General features: G+C 44.7%; 1 protein-coding gene across 2 annotated transcripts in view; it reads left to right on the forward strand.

Annotated features, from left to right (window-relative positions):
- Positions 1-3365: 3365 nt before the first annotated feature.
- Positions 3366-20288, forward strand: part of FYN (FYN proto-oncogene, Src family tyrosine kinase) — a 215850-nt gene continuing 198927 nt past the window's right edge. For both annotated transcript variants that reach the window (XM_039252207.1, XM_039252208.1), the window contains exon 1: positions 3366-3443. The gene's annotated coding sequence lies outside the window, so the exon portion shown is untranslated. The remainder of the gene's footprint in view (positions 3444-20288) is intronic.

Consider the following 20288-nt stretch of genomic DNA (forward strand, 5'->3'; position numbering starts at 1 on the left):
GAGAAAGCTTAAACAAGAAGATGCCTTACCCCACCAACTCCAGGTTTCATATAAGATAAATTGAATCCATCATGGGATACCAAGGAGGTCCACTTAAGAGTGTTTTTTTCTGAGAGTACAGGACAGTTTATCTTTAAATAGGAAAAAGATATGCATAAACTTGTTCCATGTCCATTTAGTCTTCACAAAGTAGTATGAGATCAGTTTCACTATTTCCCCATTTTATCTATGAGAATACAAAGGCCCACAAAGTCCAAGTGATTTAACTCATTAAGGTGCTAACAGTATAGGAGAGCCTGGTGGGCTCAGTTGGTTAAGCAACCAGCTTCAGCTCAGGTCATGATCTCACAGTTCATGGGTTCGAGCCCCATGTTGGGCTCTGTGCTGACAGCTCGGAGACTGAAGCCTGCTTTGGATTCTGTGTCTCCTCTCTCTTTGCTCCTCCCCTGCTCATGCTCTGTCTCTCTCTCTTTCTCTCTCTCTAAAAATAAAACATAAAATAAAAATAAAAAGGTGCTAACAGTGTGTGCTATGGAGCTGGAATCGAAAACAACTCTAGGTCACTGCTACCCAATGGAAATATAATGTAAGCCACATTTGCTATTTAAAATTCTCTAATAGCTACATGTAAAAATAAAAACAAATAGTGGCACCTGGGTGGCTCCAGTCAGTTGAACATCTGACTCTCGATTGTGCCTCATGTCATGGTCCATGGTTGCAGCCCCTCATTGGGCTCTGCACCAGCAGTGTGAGCCTGCCTGGAATTGGCTCTCTCTCTCTCTCTCTCTCTCTCTGACCCTCCCCCTCTTGCACTTTTCAAAATAAATGGCTATACTTTAACAAAAAAACAATACTAAATAAATAGGTGAAATAAAACTTAATAATATATTTATTTTTAAATTTCTTTTTTTATGCTAAATATTTGAAACCCACTATGTCTTTTACATTTATAGCGTGAATGCCTTAATTTGCACAAGCCACATTTCAAATACTCAAGTGCATTTCAAGTACTCAACAGCTATGCATGGCTAGTGGCCGCCACGATGGACAGCCTGGTTCTAGACCAGTGTTTCTCAAGATGTGGTACCCAGTTCAGCAGCAGCAGCATCACCAGGAAACTGTTAGAAGTATAGATTCTCATCCTCCATTCCAAACCTACTGAATCAGCCCCTCTGGCAGTGGGGAAGACCAATCGGTATTTTAACAAGTCCCTTCTGATCATTCTGCTATATGCTATGGTTTGAGAACCATGGCTCTAGACAATTGCCTCTCCATCCCACTTCAAATCTAGGACAGCCAGGCAGGCTAAGTACTAAGAAGAGGAGTCTCTTTGCTTAAGATCAACAATTCTTGGCTGCATGAAGCTGGCATTCTTGTGTATGAAAACCCTCTGGTCCTTGCTGTGGTTCCATTTCTTGGGACTTTGGAATGAATTACTAGACATATAATTTAAACATGGTTTCATTTACCATTTTGTTTAAAGGAGGAAAAAACACCCCACACTAACCACCCTGTATTATTACTTGAGTTTAGTTATTAAGTTAGTCTCAGTTTCCTCATCCATAAAATGAGGATCCTTTAAAAAATGTTGGCAATTTTAAAAACATTTTTATTTATTTATTTATTTTAGTAATCTCTACACCTAATGTTGGGCTCAAACTTACAACACTGGGAGCAAGAGTTGAATGCTCTTCCCACTGAGCCAGCCGGGAGCCCTGGGCAACTTTTTTTTCAAGGTACAGTGTACAAAAAAGAAGTCAGCAAAGTGACTGATATTTTTAAACTATGGTTACAAAAAACTAGTGGGCAGGAGAGGTAATTTAGATTTTGAGCATAGAAGCAGAAGCTAATTCACTTCTAAATCTCAGAACATTAGATTTGCTGAGGTGGGGAGGGTAGGGTTGTTGCCAAAATTGCTAAGGAGAATCAATCTGAGTATGCCTTAAAGGAGAACTTTCAGTAAACAGGAATTACCTATAAAGAAAATCAGGAAGCCAAAGTGTTTCTTTTTATGAAGTTACATCCTGCCATAGAAAAGCTGGATAGGAAATAAAGACTGATGCGCTCCCAACTGTACACTAAACCGGTTATTATTTCATCAAGGAAAATCTGAGCAAAAGCTCAGATTCAGTGAAGGAAAAAAACATGAGAAGGCTACATGTCACGAGAAACCAAAGAGACCCAATGGCTACAATTAAATATGATTTGGGGAAAACCTCTACAAACAAATCTCTACCCTAATTTCAGATTCTTTAGTCTACCCCTGCCCTCTCCACCCCTCCCCCTATTTTAGTAATACTTCCTCCAGACTTTTGCTTGAAAATAATGTGTGTCCATGAAAATACGAGACTAATAGATTAATCTCAATGTCCACCTTCTCCCCCCGCCCCGTCTCTTTCTCTTTATTATTATTTTTTTAAATTGTGTGTTTCCAGGATTCTCTTGTTTTCCAGGCTTCTATGATGGTTTTTCCAGGTTGCTTGGCACTCTTAAGTTTGATTAGAGAAAACGTTTTCACCACCTAACACTTTCCCAATTTCCCACCTAACACCTACCTTCAAATGAAAAGACACCAGAAAGGCAAGATAGCCCTTTCTGGAGGCAGGTTCCCATGGTATGGGGGCAATGGCAGATGCTTTTCTGCAGTGGCAGCCGCAACCTTCCGCAAAGCAGAACTGCAGCTCACACTCTCCCCTACTTCCCCCGCCCAAACCCACTACCTCGCAAGTCCACACAATCCTTAAAAGCATACACACAACTCCTCCAACCTCGCATCCCCTCTCACACCCCACACCGCACGCACGCCAGGATGCCTGCTGCCACAGCAACGCTCAACCCACCCGGTGGCCCCACCCCTTTCAGCCCCGCCCCCGCCCAAGGCACCAATGATCGCCACCCGCAGCTCCCGAAGGGTGCGTTGATAGGGGGGCAGGACCTGCCACTCTCGGCGTGCGTCCCGCCCACTCCCCACTCGGGCTGGGGCTGGAGGGGCCGGAGCATCAGCGCGAGTAGCTTCGAGCAGCCGCGGTGGCGGCGGCGCGTTGTTGCAGTTGCGCCATCTGTCAGGAGCGGAGCCGGCGGGGAGGGGGCTGCCGCGCGAGAGGAGGAGGGGTCGTCGTGACCAAAGGCCGCCGAGACCCGCCCGCCGGCCGGCCTCGAAAGCCGAAGCAGGCTGCTCTCGGAGCCCCGCGTCCTCCAACGTCCCGGCGCGCGGCGCTTCTGCCAGCGCACCGAGAGCTCCCTGGGCGCACACAAAGCCGCCGTCCGCGCCAGGGAGGGATCCGGCCGCGGGGCCGGGGACACCCGGCGCCGCCCCCTCGGCGCTCTCGGAAGGCCCACCGGCTCCCGGCCCGCCGAGGAACCACCGGAGCCGCGTCGGCCGCGCCGGAGGAGGGCGGGGAGAAGACCATGTGAATGGGCTCCGGAGCCTGAGCGCCGCGCAGGTAAGCGGCCGGCGATGCGCCGTGGGAGGCCGTGGGGATGCAGAGCAGACGCGGGCCACCGACGCCCCCGCGCCGCGCCGCAGTCTCCAGGCCGTCGCCGCCGCCTCCGGGGCGCCCCGCGGGGCTGCCGGGGAGTTGGCCCGGCTCGGAGTCTTCCCGCGGCCGCGCGGGAGGACACCCCTGCGGGGTGCGGCGCCGAGGTAGCGCAGGGATGGGGGGCCCGGTTCCTCGCCCGCGAGCGGGCTCAGGGTGAGAATAGGAATTGGCTGGGGGGCGAGGCTGGCCCAGACTCCGCCCTCGCCCTCCTTTCGGGGCCCCCCGCGGGGACTCGGGCTGTGTGTGTTGTTTTAATGTCAGGGATGATGTAATCACTTAATAATTGATGCCCCGTGCTGCTTCCCTCCCCACCCCATCCCACCCCACCCCACCCCTGCCCCGCTCCTCCACCTCTCGGCCTCCTTCTGCGGTCGTCGCTTCCCTCAGCGCATCCTCCTGCCTATTTCTGGCACCTCCCTAGCGCTTCCCCCATCCTCGCCTTCACTCTTCCTGTGCCACCACCCACCCAGCCTTCCCCTGTCCCCCTTCTTCCTCTGTCTCCCCACCCCGTCTGCTCCCTCAAGCCCCTTCTCCTCCCTTCCCCGCTCGCTGGATTTCCTCTCTACTTCCCCAGATCGCTGACTGTTTTTTGTTTGGTCGCCTCCCCTCTCTTATCTCTGCGGCCACAGGCGGAGGGGACTGGGCCAGAGAGAGGCCACCGAGGTTGGGCCCAGGCGGAGATTCGCTGGGACACAGTGAGAAGCGGGATAATAAAATCGCCCTTCTTGCCCCTCCTCCCCTTCATAAATCACACAGACTCGCCCGGGTGCGTGTGTGTGTGTGACACAAAGAGCCCTTTCAGTGTACAGAGAGGAGACGCACAAAGTGCCCAAGGATGGGCACGATGCTGCTTCTTTCTCCTCACTGGGGCTTCCCTTTCTCTCAGATAAAGCAGTTGATTTTCTCTCTGAGAGTCTTTCCTGCCACATTTACCAAAAAATAAAAGGCCCCAGATGCTGCAGGGTGGCAGGTGCTGTCATTTTGCTGTATTCATGGACCCAGTAGTGTTGACTGGCAGCTGCAGTACTTCTTAGATTTAAGGGGGAAATGATTCCAGCAGTCCCAAGAGTTGCTTTACTGTCAAGATAGCCTTCCTCCACCTTGCTGTAACCTCCCGTCCTTTGGGGACAGGCACTAAAACACTGGGGTAGGATAAACTGGTGTGTTAGCAGAAGAATCGGGCTTCTGAAGCAGAGAATTAAATTAGTATTTGATACGAGTGAGGCAGCTAGACTTGCTTCTTCTCTCAAGTCTAAGAAGTGCTGAAGTCTTGCAATTGTGGCTGCCCACTGGTGGTGTTTTACCCTTGTATTTAAACAAGTTTCCGGGGGCATCAAGAACCCAGCATTAAACTGGTATTTGGAAGGCCGTGGGAGACTTGTGTCTCTTCCCTGCTTCAGGGGAGTCTTCAACCACCCACATCCTTCCTCTCACCACCCCAAGCGACTGCAACACTTTCCACCCTTTGTGCTCTCTCTCCTGAGTCCCTGCCCCATGGGTACTGTGCTTTCAGATGAAGGGACTCTCAGACTTTTGGAGGAAGTGGTTTGTTAACTATCTCGCGTTTAGTGGTGGGGCGGAGGGGGCACTTAAGTATGAGCCAAGGATGTAGAGAATCTTTTGACGGAACTTTGAACCATCCATTTGGTGTTCCTCTGACAGAGGAGATGTTAATGTAAATCGAGAGGCTTAATATTCCATTTTGTAAGCCAGTGACTCTTACATGCTTAACTGATAATGTGAAAACTCGGGTTGAACCCATTGATTCCTCAGAGCATGGCTCCTTGACTATTGTAAGCAATAGAACTGTCTCAAGTTTGTTTTTCAAGAATTTTATTAGAAGAGTCATGATTCATTAAACATTTACTTCTGCACTTTCTAAGGACATTCGTCGTGGAACTTTTTATATTTAAAAAAAAGCAATAGGGTTAATGGGTGTACTGTAAAAACAAAGGGTTGTTTGTTTGATGCCAGACCCAGGAAGGAAAGTCTGTGCACAATAAGCTCACACTGTGTTGACCAAGCTAAAGAGACTTAATGATAAGGTTGAATGTGAACAAATGCACACTCTGCTTTCTGTACTTTACTCTGTGCTTTGTCCTGGGTCTGGACTCTCCAATCCCATCAGATCTGCTTGGATTCTATTTAACCTTTAGGGCTCAGCTCAAAAGTCTTTGATGCTTTCCTTATCCTCCCCACCAAACAAATCACGACGCCTCCAATTTTGTTTTCAGACTTGAGCAGCAGGCCTAACGTTTGGCCTGTTTCTGTTTCCATCATTAATTGGTCAGCATGTTGAGAGCATGAACCCGGTCTTATCCTGTTTCAATAAATGTGAGTTAGGCTTTGGTATGTGCCAGGCCCTTGGATTTAGTCAACTAACATTAGCAGCTGTAACAAATAGGCCTGCAAAAACATAATTGCTCAAAAGCATAGACGTTTATTATTCCTCATGTAATAGTCCACATTTTAAATGCCTTGGCGACCTATCACTTGCACTTACATCCTGTACACAGAGGCTGGTTATATGGCCACATTTAACTGCAGGGGAGCCTGGGAAATGTAGATTAGCCACGTGACTAAGGAAAAAGACGAAACGTATTTTGGGCCAGCAGCTTTGCCATATGTTGCCACTCAACAAGGCACAGTCCTTGCCCTCGAGGAGTTTGGAGGCTGATGAGCGCTAAATTATGTGGAAACCTGGAGCATAAACCCATCATTGCTTTTATTCTTTTGACTTTGTAAGTTCACATCCTTTTATTTTAAACATGTTTCAAAAAACTTTGCATTTCGCCGGTTCAAGGAGCTAGTTCCCACTCAGGGATTACTTGTGATACAGTGATCTCATGCCTCCCGTGTTGACTTTGATACGGTTCTTTTACTCTAGGAGAACCTTTCTTGGCCTAGTTTTTTTTGTTGTTGTTGTTGATTTTATAGACTCCCCAAGGGGCAAGGAGGGTCCTTAGAAATCACAGTCCTACCTTCTTAATTGAAAGAGGAAATTAAGCAGAGTGCAGAGGAGAAACTTCTTGCTTGGGGCCATGCTAATGGGAAAAGAGCCCCAGCCAGCCCAGCTCTCAGGCCTACCTGGGTCCCTTTCACCCCACAGCTGTCCTGACTTTGTGATTGGGGTCCCCGCCTATTCCGTGGAGATTAAGTGAGCTTCCAGACCCCCAGGAACAGGGCAAACTGCTAGTGTTCTGGATAGTCTCTGTTCTCCACAGGCCTCCAAACTATCGGAGCAATGCTGTCCATACTATTCATCGTACTTAATAATGCACATAGTTTCAGTACAAACAGTTCATTATATTCATCTGTTCTGTAAACATAAGTGTGTTACTGTGTGCAAGGCACTAGGAGATAGGGTCATGGAAATGAATGCTTCTGCTGTTCTTGCTCTTCAGGGGCTCACAGTCTTCCAGAGGAGATAAAAGTAAATAAATAACAGCTGATTTTTATTGAGCATTTACTATGTGTCAAGCACTGTCGAGGTTCTAGTCTTAACAATAATGATCTGAAGTAGTTTCATTTATCGCCATTTCATAGATGGGAAATTGAAGCAGGGGAGGTTAAGTAACTAACTGAAGATCATATAGTTATTAGGGTAGAATCACAATTCAGGCCCAATTAATGTGGTTTCAAAGCTCTTGCTTTTAGCCACTAGGCAATATGCAAAATATTATATATGGATATAATATTAATTAAAATACATTACATGCCATAAGGGGAGGATGACTAATGCTTTGGAAATTGATACTTCTAGTTGTTGTAAAACAACCTTATGTTTATTTATTTTTTTAATGTTTTATTTATTTCTGAGAGAGAGAGAGAGACAGTGTGAGCAGGGGAGGATCAGAGAGAGAGGGAGACACAGAATCTGCAGCAGGCTCCAGGCTCTGAGCTAGCTGTCAGCACAGACCCTGACGTGGGGCTCGAACCCAAGAACTGTGAGATCATGACCTGAGCCAAAGTTGGACGCTTAACCGACTGGGCCACCCAGGCGCCCCAACAACCGTATGTTTAAATGAGAAAAGTTAAAAAATGGGAAAGCAAAGCATGTTGATACTGGAAATACTTTTCCTCTGTGTGATTTCTATTTTAAGCTGTGTCCTTCTGTGGGCCACAGATAGGTCTGTAAGTGTGAATTGTCATACATATTTCATCATTCAGCAACATTCATTCATCATGTCTACCATTTGCCACACACTGAACTGCATCCTTCAGGAGCAGAGGTGTGATCCTGCCCTAAGGAACTTAACCTGGACAAAGGAAATCTCTAACAGTTGTGATTCTAGGGGTCCTCACAAGAGCAAGAGAGCACATAGAAGGGAGCATGAACTCTGCAAAGAGGTGGAAAAGTGGGGGCAGCCAGGTAGAAAAGGTTGGAGGAGGTGTGTTTGAGATGAAGAGTAAGAGTCCTCTAGTAGAGTGTTGTAGGAAGGCCATGGCCCCAGAAGGAGCCGCCCATAAGGCAAAGGCACTTTTGGAAAAATGGAAGTAGTTTTGGAGGGGATCTTGGGGAGGGGTGTTGTAGAGAGACGGACAGAGGAAGGAGACAGGCTAGAGAAAAAATTGAGAATGTTCTTGTAAGTACGGTTGACCTTTGAGCAACTCAGATTTGCTCAAAACATGGTCCACTTATATTCAGATTCTTTTTGATAAATATGGCACAGTATTGGAAATATATTTTCCTTGTGATTATCTTAACATTTTTTCTCCAGCTTACTATATTGTTAAGAATATAGTACATATAGTATATGTATTATATACATATAGTGTATAAAATATGTGTTAATCAACTGTTTATGTTAGTAGCAGTCTCAACAGTAGGCTGTTAATAGCTAAGTTTGGGGAGAGTAAAAAATTATACACAAATTTTCGACTGCATGGGGATTGGCACCCCTAACTCCTGCATTGTTCAAGGGCCAGAATGTCAGAATGCCATTTAAGAGTTGTAAGTGGAGATGATGCTTTGGTCTAATTTGTATTTCATAAAATATCATCTGGCCACAGTGTAGGCTATTGACAGAGGCAGTCAAGACCAATGCAGGGAAGGTAGTTATGGAAACTCAGATGAGCAATATATAAGAGTCTGAATGGAAAGAATGGAAGTGGAGATGGAACCAAAAAAAAAAAAGGAAACAGTAAGAGAGGGTAAGATAGTATATTGGGGGGTGGGGCAGAAGAGGGGTCTTGGGAAATTAGGTGGAGAGAGACTTGCAGACATGTAATACAGTAAGAAAAGAGAGGGCAGGTATGTCAAATGATGACTTTATCAGGGACACTTTGGACTTTCAGGTTGAGGTATGTCATAGGCAGTTGAATAGATGGGTCTGGGGTGAAGAGGGGGACTTAAATATAAGTCTATAAATTAGCAAATTAGAAACTACTTGAAATAATGGATGTGGGCAGTATCACTCAGGGACTTTGTAGACAGGGCTGAGGGAGAGCCCAGGAATGGGGGAGGGTAGAGGAGCCCTGAATGGAAGAGGTACAGCCAGAATGTTGAGCAGGTCCAGGGGAGAGAGGTGTCCCTGATCCCCAGGAGGAGAGGGTTATGCCCCAGACATTAAGCAAAGTTAAGAATGAAAAGTGCAGTTTGATTTAGCACCAAAGATCTCTGAATCCAGCCAGAGCAGCATCAGGGAAATAAGGGGTGGAAGTCTAAAACTCTGCTGCTTCCCAAACCAAGATAGAAACATGCATCCGACCGCAGAACATAGGACCCTAAGGGACTAGAGACCACCTAGTCCAACGTGTCTGTTTTACTTATGAGGAAAAATGAGGCCTAGAGAGGCTAGGTGACTTGTCCAAGATGGCAGAGTCACCACTTAAAGTCCAGTGTCAAGCCGTTCAGCCCAGGTGAGGGATGTGGTCAAGAGCATGGACTCAGGTATGGTCCGGGCTCAGCCCCTCCCAGCTGTGTGAACTGGGCCAAGGCACCTAAACTCTCTATGCCTCCCTTTCTTCACCTTTAAACTGGAGATAATAGTTCTTACCTCACAGCTTGCTGTGAGGAGTCAGGGAGTTAATAAATGTAAAGCCCCACACATAGGAAAAGTGATGAGTTTGCAGCTGTTGTTAAAATGTATGCGCGTGTGTGTGTGTACACACATACATGTAACATATACAAGCAACATATGTATCCCTTGGGGAAGGAAGGGTGAAGATGTACTGTCTGTATCAACGGAAATTTTGAATATCTTAGGAAGAGATTTGGGTAACAGATTGTCAGGCCTGGGTCAAGAATTACTGGAAAGGTGGGAAGGTTTATATAGTATGATTGAAAACGGCATACTTAGCAAGTCTTCTTAAGAAATGCAGACCTTTTTTATTCTTGAGAGTAAAAAACATGAAAGCACTTTGAAGTTAGCCCTATCAAAGAGTTTCTTGGTTTTAGTCAGAATAACCAGAATTTTAACCTATTAACAATGTAAATCCCTTGAGTTTGGCTTCAGAATGTCCTCATACTTCCTGAAGGTAGAATAAGCTACAGAGTAGGGGGAGAAGACATGAGTTATGACTTTCATGCACTTGGTTCCTATGAAAAAAGGGTGACTTGGGTTATTTAGAGCGATATCTTTTTTTTTTTTCAGTGTTTCTAGTTGAGCAAATCTAATTTTTAGCCACTAAAACACATGAATAGCCTGAACCATCTTACCTGAAGGGACTTGGGTGACATGCAGTACAGACAGCCTAGGAATAAGTGGCACTCTGGACTTGATTAGAACACAGTAATCCTAGAAGGATATAAATTGAACTAGATTTATGGTCTAATAAAAACGTGGGAAGAAAAGATAATGCTTACTGATTCATGAAACTTTAACAACGTTTGTAAGGCTCTGAGTTGTCGTAATGTTTGGATGAGCGCGTTTCCCCATTCATCTCGGTGCTTCCAGGATGACCCGCGTGAGGCCTCACTCTGGATGGGAAGCAGACTTGGGTCCTTCCTGAGTATTTTTAGGAAGCAGAGGTCATCATCATATATTCTGCCCTTGTAGACCCCATGACTTCAAACAGCACCCTGTTGGTTTGGGCAAATGTGTACTGAACACCTATTAACTATAAGTTTGGGGGAGAAGAAAAATACAGCATGAGAGAGTCTTAGCCCATTGATTTCAATTCGTAAGGCTTTTTCTGAGGGCTACTTACTTCTGGCCTCGTGATAATAATGTAAAAAACCACGTAGTACACCACAGCTCCTCACCCCTCCTTAAATACACCATAAAAATAATAATACCTACCACTTTTATTGCACCCCAGAGGCCTTGTTAAGTGCTTTACATACAGTAATTTACTTAATTATAACAACTCTGTGAGGCAGGTGTTATTATCCCCATTGATCAAATGGGAGGACTGAGACTCAGAAAGGTAAAGTAACTTGCCCATTGTCACACAGCTAATTACTAGAGAAGGCAAGTCTGTCTGGCTCCTAGGCTCATGCCTGCTTTTGCTCCAAAGCTGTGGTTCCTCTTTCCCTGCCTACTTTCAAATGCCCTTGCTTTGCAGTTGTTTCTGTGTTAAATGTTAGAGGATAACGACACCTTCCCCCCCACCCCCCCAGTGGAAACGTCACTAATTCATTGCTCCTCTCAAGACTCACCTTGTGGGAAGCCCCGTCTTTGGTCCTGTCTACGGGCCCCATGGCACTTGGTTACCACCTCATCATCACCATCATCACGGTTGGACTTGAAAAGCAAGCTGGGTGGGAGAATGGGTAGATACTGGTCTCTTTCATTGACTTGTGAGCTCTTTGGAAGTTAGGGACAATATCACATTCATGTTTGATTGGCCAGCACTATTCCCTTATGTACTATCATTGTTATTCCTGTTTAACAGATGGGGAAACTGAGGTGTAGAGCTTAAGTGATTTAGTTAGGTTCACACAGCTGGTAAGCAGCAGAGCTGGAATCTGAACCCGGACAGTCAGTCTGGCTCCAGAAATCTATGCTCCTAACACTAATTTTGTTCCATCATTCAAATGAGGTTGTAAAGCGTGAGGACGGAGACAGTGCATATCATCTCCTAGCCCAGTACTTCGCAGTCCGTGCTCTGCAAACAGCAGCTCTCTTGTTCTTCCATCCACCCTGGCAGAACCACAAACAACGTACTGAACGAGGTCTTAGCTCATAATAATAAGGAGAGACTTTTAGGGGCATGGTTACATGAATATTCTCTGAGGATCTCATAGAGTGCATATCTGCAGGCCCTCTTTGGACTCAGTAGGTCTGGGGCCGGCAGGGTTGAACACTGAGCTCTCTTCCGGATATGAGAATGGCAATAGGGATGGAACCTTCAGGGAGGCAGCTTCTGAAAGACAAGGAAGGAAGCAAGCATAGTGAGTCTTATCCGCACTGATGGGAGCAGGCAGTGAAGTGGTAGAAAATCATCAGTCAGCCAGAGCCAGAGCCAGCAGCCACCCAGGGGAGGCTGCAGATCAGAAATCCATCACCGAAAGACCACTTACTTTGTATTCTTAAGATTTCTAAGTACCTGCTTCTTTTGAATGTGCTGGTGGGATTTTATCTGATGAATTTAAACACTTTCATTTTTTTCAGAGCTTCCATCTTTGAGGTTCCCAAAAATAGTAGGCTTTTCATGGAGTTGTATAAGGATTCCATCTGCTTTATACTGAAAAGTAGGGCTTTAATGGAAAATTAAAAATGAGCCAGATCGCCTTTCCCACAACAAAGCACAGGGCACTTTTCCCAATCTTTTCTTCTTTTAATCCCCAGCAAAAGTTACTGAATCTGTATTTCTGTGAGATCACCCCCACCCTCCAATTTAAATTCTACCAAAAAGGCAAATAAACACTAACAAGTTTCTTCGTTTCCGTACATTGTCGTATCTCTTTAAAAGCAATAATGGTTTCAAATATTGTCACTTCTAAAATTTGCTTTTCATTTCGGTTTTCATTTTATTCCAGAATTGTGTGATGTGTGGCCTGTCACTAGGCACATGCGCACAAGGATACTTGAAAAGTGCTGATTTCTGTTCATGGTTTCTCTTATTTGCTCTCAGTTTGGTGGCTTCCACCTTTCATTGTGGAGTTTTCTGTCTAACCAACAGACACAGAGCACCTCACTGTTTTCAGTTGTAGGAGCCAAGTTATCAACGAATGCTAACATGCTGTTGTACTCTATCATTGATCATCTCCTTTAACTTAAAAATGCCAGTTCTCTGGTTGTCCTTTATATATACTGTCGCCCAATCTATACTCTCTTGATATGTCCTTCAGGCTCTCCTGTGGTTTGCAATTATCAAGTGCAGTTGCTTCTCTCCTATACCTTCTCAAATGAGTGAGGGGATGTTGATCCATGTGAAATGGATGTGCCAGCTGATGTCATTTCTGGTTCTCTTGCCTTGTCCCTTTACTAACAACCCAGTGAATTCCTTAGGCTGGCATTCAATGCCTCCCACCACATCCACATTCTTAGTCATACCTGGCTCACCTCATCCACAGCACTGCACTAACACTTGAGTAGCCAGATGTCAGTCCACTATCTCATTAACATGAAAAATGGGTTCTGGCCTTTGTTTTCCCTTCCTGGAATCCCCTAGCTCTTCTTTTCCCCTAGAATTCTACCCATTTTTCAATTCCAGCTCTAGGAAGTTTCCCCACATCTCCTCATCCTCTAACATTGAATATTTGTGAGCAATTGTCTCCTAATAAATGATGCCTTATGTTGTTAGTTAAATTCTCATATGAGAAATCTAAGGTTCAGAGAGATTTTGTGACTTGACCAAGGTCATATATCCAGTTATTAATTTAGTTTAAACTAGAATCCAGTCTCCCTGGAATCTGTGTGTGTGAGTCCTGTTTTCTCAAGAAACTGTTGGCGCTTTGTGTGCAAAAATGTTGTTTGCTGGGCCCCCTATAGCGAATAGCACAGTGTCATTCATAGTGTAGGCACTCAGCGGATGTTTATTTGGACAGGCCCCGTACCAGGGTCCCGGAGTGCGTAGCTGGGCTCCTGGTCACCTGTGGGCCATGGATGGCGAGCTTCTGTAGTTTTTGTAGTTTCTGATGGCACCAGATTCACTCTCTACCAACCCTCATGGTTTAGGGTCAATGATGGACCCGGACTGGTTCCGGAACCACAGTCATATTTTGAGAATGGTGTGTGTTTAAAGATTTTTTCTTCATTATCTTCAGCTTTTGGTTAAGCATTTAGAGTGGTCAGGGAAATAGATAACTTCTTTGTCTGCTGTCAGGTTTTCACCCATAAGATTTTCACTAAAAACCATCGGAGGTTACCAGTGGTGCAGCGACATCCGAGACCAGGGCAAATGCGGAATGTTCCAACACTGGGAGGGAACTGGAAGCAGACAGTAGTGGTCAGGGGAAGAGTACCGTGTGGCCGCCAGTGTTGTCCCTGGAAGTCCCGGAGGCCTAGGGAGGGCCGATGCCCACCCGTGTCTGCACCTCTCCAAGTAGCACTTACCTGAGTCCGTCAGCCATGTGACACCCATGTGGAAGTGCCTTCCTCTGTCCCCATGTGTTCATTTTCTTCCCTTGGTAGTATTACTATCTGAAGAATCTCCCTGGCAGGGGAGGAAGGTTCTCGCCTAGACTTAAGGTCCTACAAAGTCTTGACTAACCCTGTACCCCATCCAGAGCCTCTGTATCTCCATCAAAAGAATGACTGAAAATAAACCTTATAGAATGTTTTCCACAGTGAGGGGGTCATTGCTCGAGTCCTTTATGTAACAAAATGCACAGCAGCACAACAGTCAGTGTTTGTCAGCCACTCATTAAGAGTCTTCTCAGCCACCTGTGAAAGGTTCTCTGGAATTCCTCATGAATGTGTCGCCCTGCCCAGCCCTCACCTGGATGCCAGGGTTAATGTACCTGAGGGATGGAGAATAATAAGAACACTTTGTGCAGATGTAGACCAACTGCTGCAGCTGGTGGGGAGGGGTACCTGGTGCTTCACTGTTGTTTGAAATACCATTATGGTCTTTGGGAAGTGGTAGTGAACTTTTTTCCCCTTCCCTAACCATACATGATCTATGATTTGAGCACTTCCTCATCCCCCCTGCCCCCCCCCGACACTACTACAGCCACCTCCTTAAATGTGGGACATCACATGCTGCTGTCCTAATACACTCTCTCCTTGGCTGGCATGTCATGTTACCATTTCAAGCATTTATCCAGTTTGTTCATGTTCAGTCACTTTGGTATATCTCCCAGCCAGAATTGTCCATTTTCAGTAGCATGCTTCTAGAAGGCTGAAAGCACACCTCATTTAATTTGCTTTGTGCCATGTACCACTACCCTGAGCTGTGTGTTTACTAAAGGCTTGTTGATTATGATTCCAAGTTTCTAAGCTGGGAGGTCTTATGAATATTATCAGTACTTCTGGAATAGATGCATCTTGAATATATATTCTTCTTGTAGGTAGTACATTAGGTCCTTTGCATTGGTAGATCATCAGAATCATGGTTTAGAGCCCAGATTTTGGTTGCACAGTGCTTTAGGTTCCCATTTATGTTCAACTTCCTTGGGTGAAAATTCAGTGATGCCAGCTTCTAATCCTGTCTGCAAATTAGGGCCAAAGCATAGGTAGATAATGTGCCAATCCACACCCTTCTTTTCATCTAAGTGTGGTTGCCCATGTAACTCCCAGCGTCTTGTAGTCATTATTCAACAGGTTGTTGATTTCAGACTGCTAAGAATCGCAGGGAGCTCTCCAAGAGACTGAGAATTGCTCAGTGAAGGCCGTGAAGTATGGCTGGGAAGGACCTCTGAGGACTGTGGAACAGTGAGCTGAGCCAGGTGCCTCTGTGAGCACCAGTAGCTCCAGGGAGGTTCTGGCTAGTTTATGCCTGAGTGTGATATAAGGAGGACTGGCACTTGGAAAACTGCAGGCGTTCTTTGATTGTACCTTGGCCCAAGTATGTCATATGAGGAAGGGTCCAGTGTGTGAAGGTGTTAAGAGTCCTTGATCTAGGCTTCCCAAGGCAAACTCCACTTCCCTGATCTCCTGTCCCAAGCTGTGACAGAGGTTCTGTTTGTAGGGATTGAAGTACCCTGGCCTCCACCCCCACAACAATACTCCTGTTCACTTGAGATCCAGAACTGCCAGTGTGGGAAGAGCTCTGCTCTGTGCTCCCCAACAAGACACTCAGCTGGGCTTTAAGAACCTTCTAGATGAACTATAACATGAAGAAATGATCCACGAATGAGGGTGATGTTGGTGAGATTGGAGGGAGAGGGGATAATGGATGGAAGAGGATCAACAAAGAGTTAGTAGGGGCAAGATCATGATGGGTATAGAAGGAGCCCTTGTGTCAGTCTTTTGTAGCTGCAACAAATTACCCCAAACTAGGTGACTTAAAACAACAGAAAATTTCTCTCACAGTTCTGGAGTCCAAAAGTCTTGAAATTAAGGTGTCACATCCCAGTAACCCCTCATTCTGGAGACTCTGAGGGAGACTCTGTTCCATGCTTCTTTCCTAACTTCTGGTGGCTGCTGGTAGTCCTTGGCATTCCTTGTCTTTTCGACCCATCACTATAGTTTCTGCCACCAATTCACATGAGATTTTCCTCTGAGCATCTTTACATGACTTTCTCCTCTTTCATAAGGACACTTCTCACTGGATTTAGGGCCTACCCTAATCCAAGATGATCTCATCTCCAGATTCTTAACTTCTTTTTTTTTTTTTTTTTTTAAAGTTTGTTCGTTTAGAGAGAAAATGTGAACAGGGGAGAGGCAGAGAGGGAGAGAGAGAGAGAGACAATCCCAAGCAGGCTCCATGCTGTCAGCACAGAGCCCAACATGGGGTTTTATTTTACCAACTGTGAGATCATGACCTGTGCCAAAATCAAGAGTTGGTCACTTAACCAACTGAGCCAGCTAGGCATCCCATCAAAATCCTTAATTTCTTAATTATATCAGAGACCTTTTTCCCCAGTGAGATCATATTCACCGATTTCAGATGGGTATATTTTATGATGGGAAAGGTGCTGCCGTTCATCCCACTATAGGTCTCAGTAGAATAAAAATTGACAGTAACTTGGAGTGAGAAAGAACACATGAGAAAGGTATTTGCAAGTTTGAATTCCCACTAAGGGGCAGGCACAGTACTTTACACATGTGGTTTCTAACTATCACTGCCAGGCCAATGAAGATACTGACATTTTTATATGGAAAGAAAGAAGTTCAAAGGTGTGGATGTCCTAAAGCTTTTCAGTAAAATTGGAGGCTGAACCAACATCCAAGATTGGAAGGTTCAGAGATAGGAGGGCAACTTGGAGAATCTAGAAAAAGTCCAAACAGCCACAAAAATATGGGATAATACTTTAATAGATGGATAGAAATCATTAGAGAGAGGGATGCCTGGCTGGCTCAGTCAGTAGAGCATGTGACTTTTGTTCTTGGGGTTATGGGTTTGAGCCCCATGTTGGGTACAGAGATTACTTAAAAATAAAATCTTAAAAAAAAGTATTGCAGAGAAATAGTGAGGTCCCATTGGAATTTGTAGGTATTTGTAATTGTTCACTTCAGCCAAGTTTTGTGATTTGGCCTTGTAGTACTTACTACTTTGGAATGGAAAATCTGACCATTTGGTGACCTAGAGTTGAGAATTGATTTGGACTGTCAAGTGAGGAGGATGTTCTTAGAAACTAAAGAAGTTATCAGTTGAATCAGCTGCAAGTAGGATTCAAGCTGGCTAGAGGAGCAAGGTGAAATTGAGATGGTAGGTACAGTAAGGATCTGTGGTTTTATGAATATGATGAGTGAACACATCAGGTATGGAAGAGGGGAAACAAAGACAGGAAACCCATAGGAAGAGGAAACCTAGGGGAGTGTAGAGTTCCAAAATGATGAGGAACAATGGTGGCTCCTTGTTGAATGGAGAGCCGCTCAACTGTAGATTAATGATTAAGGACAATCATTACTTTAAGAAAATGAAATTCATAGGCCTCTTTTGCCCTTGGTTCAAATATGTATACAGTTGATCCTGAACAACACAGAGGTTAGGGATGCTGTCCCCTTGGGCAGTGGAAAAATCCATGTATAACTTTTGACTTACCAGAAACTTGTTAATTGCTATCTGTTGACTGGAAGCCTTATTAGTCATCAAAAGTTGATTAATGTATTTTGTATGTTCTATGTGTTATATACCATACTCTTACAGTAAAGTAAGTTAGAGAAAATATTAAGAAAATCAACCGTAAGAGAAAATACATTTATTTTCAGTATTTATAAATACAGTATTTATAAAAAAAATCCATGTATAAATGGACTTGTGCAGTTCAAACCTATGTTGTTCACGGGTTGACTGTAAATATGTCTTCCAGCAGAATGACATGTCAATATGTTTCACTTTTAAAAAAAATCCTGGATGATCAGGGGCCTGACTGGCTCAGTCAGCAGAGCATGCAACTCTTGATCTGAGGGTCATGAGTTCAAGCCCCATGTTGGGTGCAGAGTTTACTTAAAAAAATTTTTTTTAATTAGAATTAAAATATCCTGGATGAGTGTTCTGGGATCTCTGAAACCTTACATTATGACCTTGTTTAGTGGGAGATGATCCTAAACTAGTATTCAATTTACTTCCCTTTCCTTCTAATTCTTGTTTCCCTGGGAATCTCCCCCATTGAGGCAAGGATTCCATTACTTCAGGGGGAAGACAGAATATGGTCTAGGACAAAGAAGACGTTGTTCAGCTTTTGACTTGCAAAACAAGCCCTTGAAGCATGTTTTAGAGACCAGAGTTAGCCCAGGCCTTCACCCAAAAGAGGCAGGCTTTGTTAGAAGAAAAATGATTGTGGATTCCAAGGAGGCAGATCTCAGAAGGCCTGGTACATATACTGTACAGTAAGAAATACCTTCCTGGGATGGAGCATGGAGCTTGTAGAGATTAAGAGGAGAGTAGAGCTAAATGAGTGGGTGGCTGAGATCCCCCACTTCAGGAGGATGGAGGAGAATCTGCTTGCAGAAAACACCCATATCTTGCGTCTGGTGTGGAACCCTGGAAGGAAACTACCTGTAGGGTGCTCTGCAAGGGGTGGGGGAGGGGTGCGTGTTTAGGCAGAAACAAGCCTGGAAACAAGCCCTCTCAGTTCCCCAAAGGCTGCATGTGGCATGGGAGAGATCCCAAGGGTCTGTAGGCCCCCTCAGGCACATGTGGGGGTGCAGAGGGAGCTGGGTGGGAGAGGCTTGGAGGCAGAGTGAAGGCGGCACAGAGTGAAGGGTACAGTCTCACTCCTGGAGACTGGTTGGGTTCAATCTACCAGTCACATCAGCAGAACCAGGCCAACACCCAAAGACGAAGGGATGAAACATCTCTGGGAGGCCAGTGAGGGCATAGAGGGCAGTGCCTAGACTAGGTCCTCTCCCCATCCTGCTAACCTGGGGTGGGGGCAGAAGGGCAAGGGAAAAGAATATAGCCCCAAGAGGCAGTTTGAGATAAGTTTGACTAATTGCCCTGAAACAACTAGGAAGTTTAAATCTGAAGAGATTACGTTATCTTGAAGTGGCAAGATTGTTTTTGCTACTATCCTCAGAAATGCAATGGTCATGATCAATTTGAATTCAACTATGGAGAAAGGAAGTAACATTTTTAAAAAGTATTTATTCACTCATTCATTCATTTAGGAAGCTCTAGGCCCAACATGGGGCTTGAACTCATGACCCTGAGATAAAGAGTTGCATGCTCAGTGACTGAGCCAGCCAGACACCCCTGAACTAACATTTTTTTGTGTACAGCCGAGTAATAGGTGTAAATTTCACTCCTGCCACATTACATCTGAGCTGTATTTTATCTCGATGATGGTGATGATGATAATGATAATAATGGCGGTGTATTCACTTGCTTGTATTATTAGAGTACACTTTTTCTTTTGAGTAAATCATGTCTTCACATACCTGCATTAGGTCCACTTTGGGCACCAAGTGGGAAGATCTGCCCCCCAAAGAGCAGGCTTATCTATCAGATATTCTCAAGTATAGTAGGGATCTGGGCTTCCTGTTTTGGGCTCGTGGCAGTTCTCTGAGTGCCCTGGAAGGAAGACTTTAGTTGCCAGGGAGCTTCATTTCATTGGAAAATATTAGAATTTCAGGACTTTCTTTAATGAATTTACTGTGATAGTGGAGACTAGAAGAGAATTTTTACTGGGTGTGATCCTTCAGTTCCATATTTTAAAAGAATCAGGGTGAATACTATAGATTGTTGTCTGATTATCATGGAAGAAGCTCTTCATTTTTATTCAGTCCTCATGTCCTAAATAAAGCATGAGTATATGAAGGGATTCATTTTCAAGCATAACACATACGTGTTACCAGAACACTAAATGGGGGGGAGGGGGGGACACAAACCAGTTAGCTCTTTTTAATTATGTTTCATCTCAATTTGACATTTGTACAAGCATGAGGCTGCATTTAAGAAGATGTTTTAAAACCTGCTGTTTCTTGAAATGCCTAGTAATTTGGGAAGGGAAATCTTTAGTCTTGCCTTAAAAAGTGTGTGTTTGGTGGTGTGGTGAAGATGCTGCTTATGTATTTTTCTACTAGAGAATTACTGTGGCACTTTGAGCATTATCTTCTCAAAGTATAAATGTGTCTCATATTTTCCCTCATCTGTCATCAGGAGCCAAGAGAGCTAGAGATGTGGGGTCATAACACTATGGAAAGGAGTCACTAAAATAACGTTAATTATTTTCAAATAATTTTTAAAAGTTGATTTATTAACTGATAGCATGTTTGGACCTTTGAAATAGTTTTACTCAAAATCTCAAAA

This window comes from Hyaena hyaena, unplaced genomic scaffold (genome assembly GCF_003009895.1).
Source record: "Hyaena hyaena isolate Hyena2069 unplaced genomic scaffold, ASM300989v1 scaffold_412, whole genome shotgun sequence".
Taxonomy (NCBI): Eukaryota; Metazoa; Chordata; class Mammalia; order Carnivora; family Hyaenidae; genus Hyaena; species Hyaena hyaena.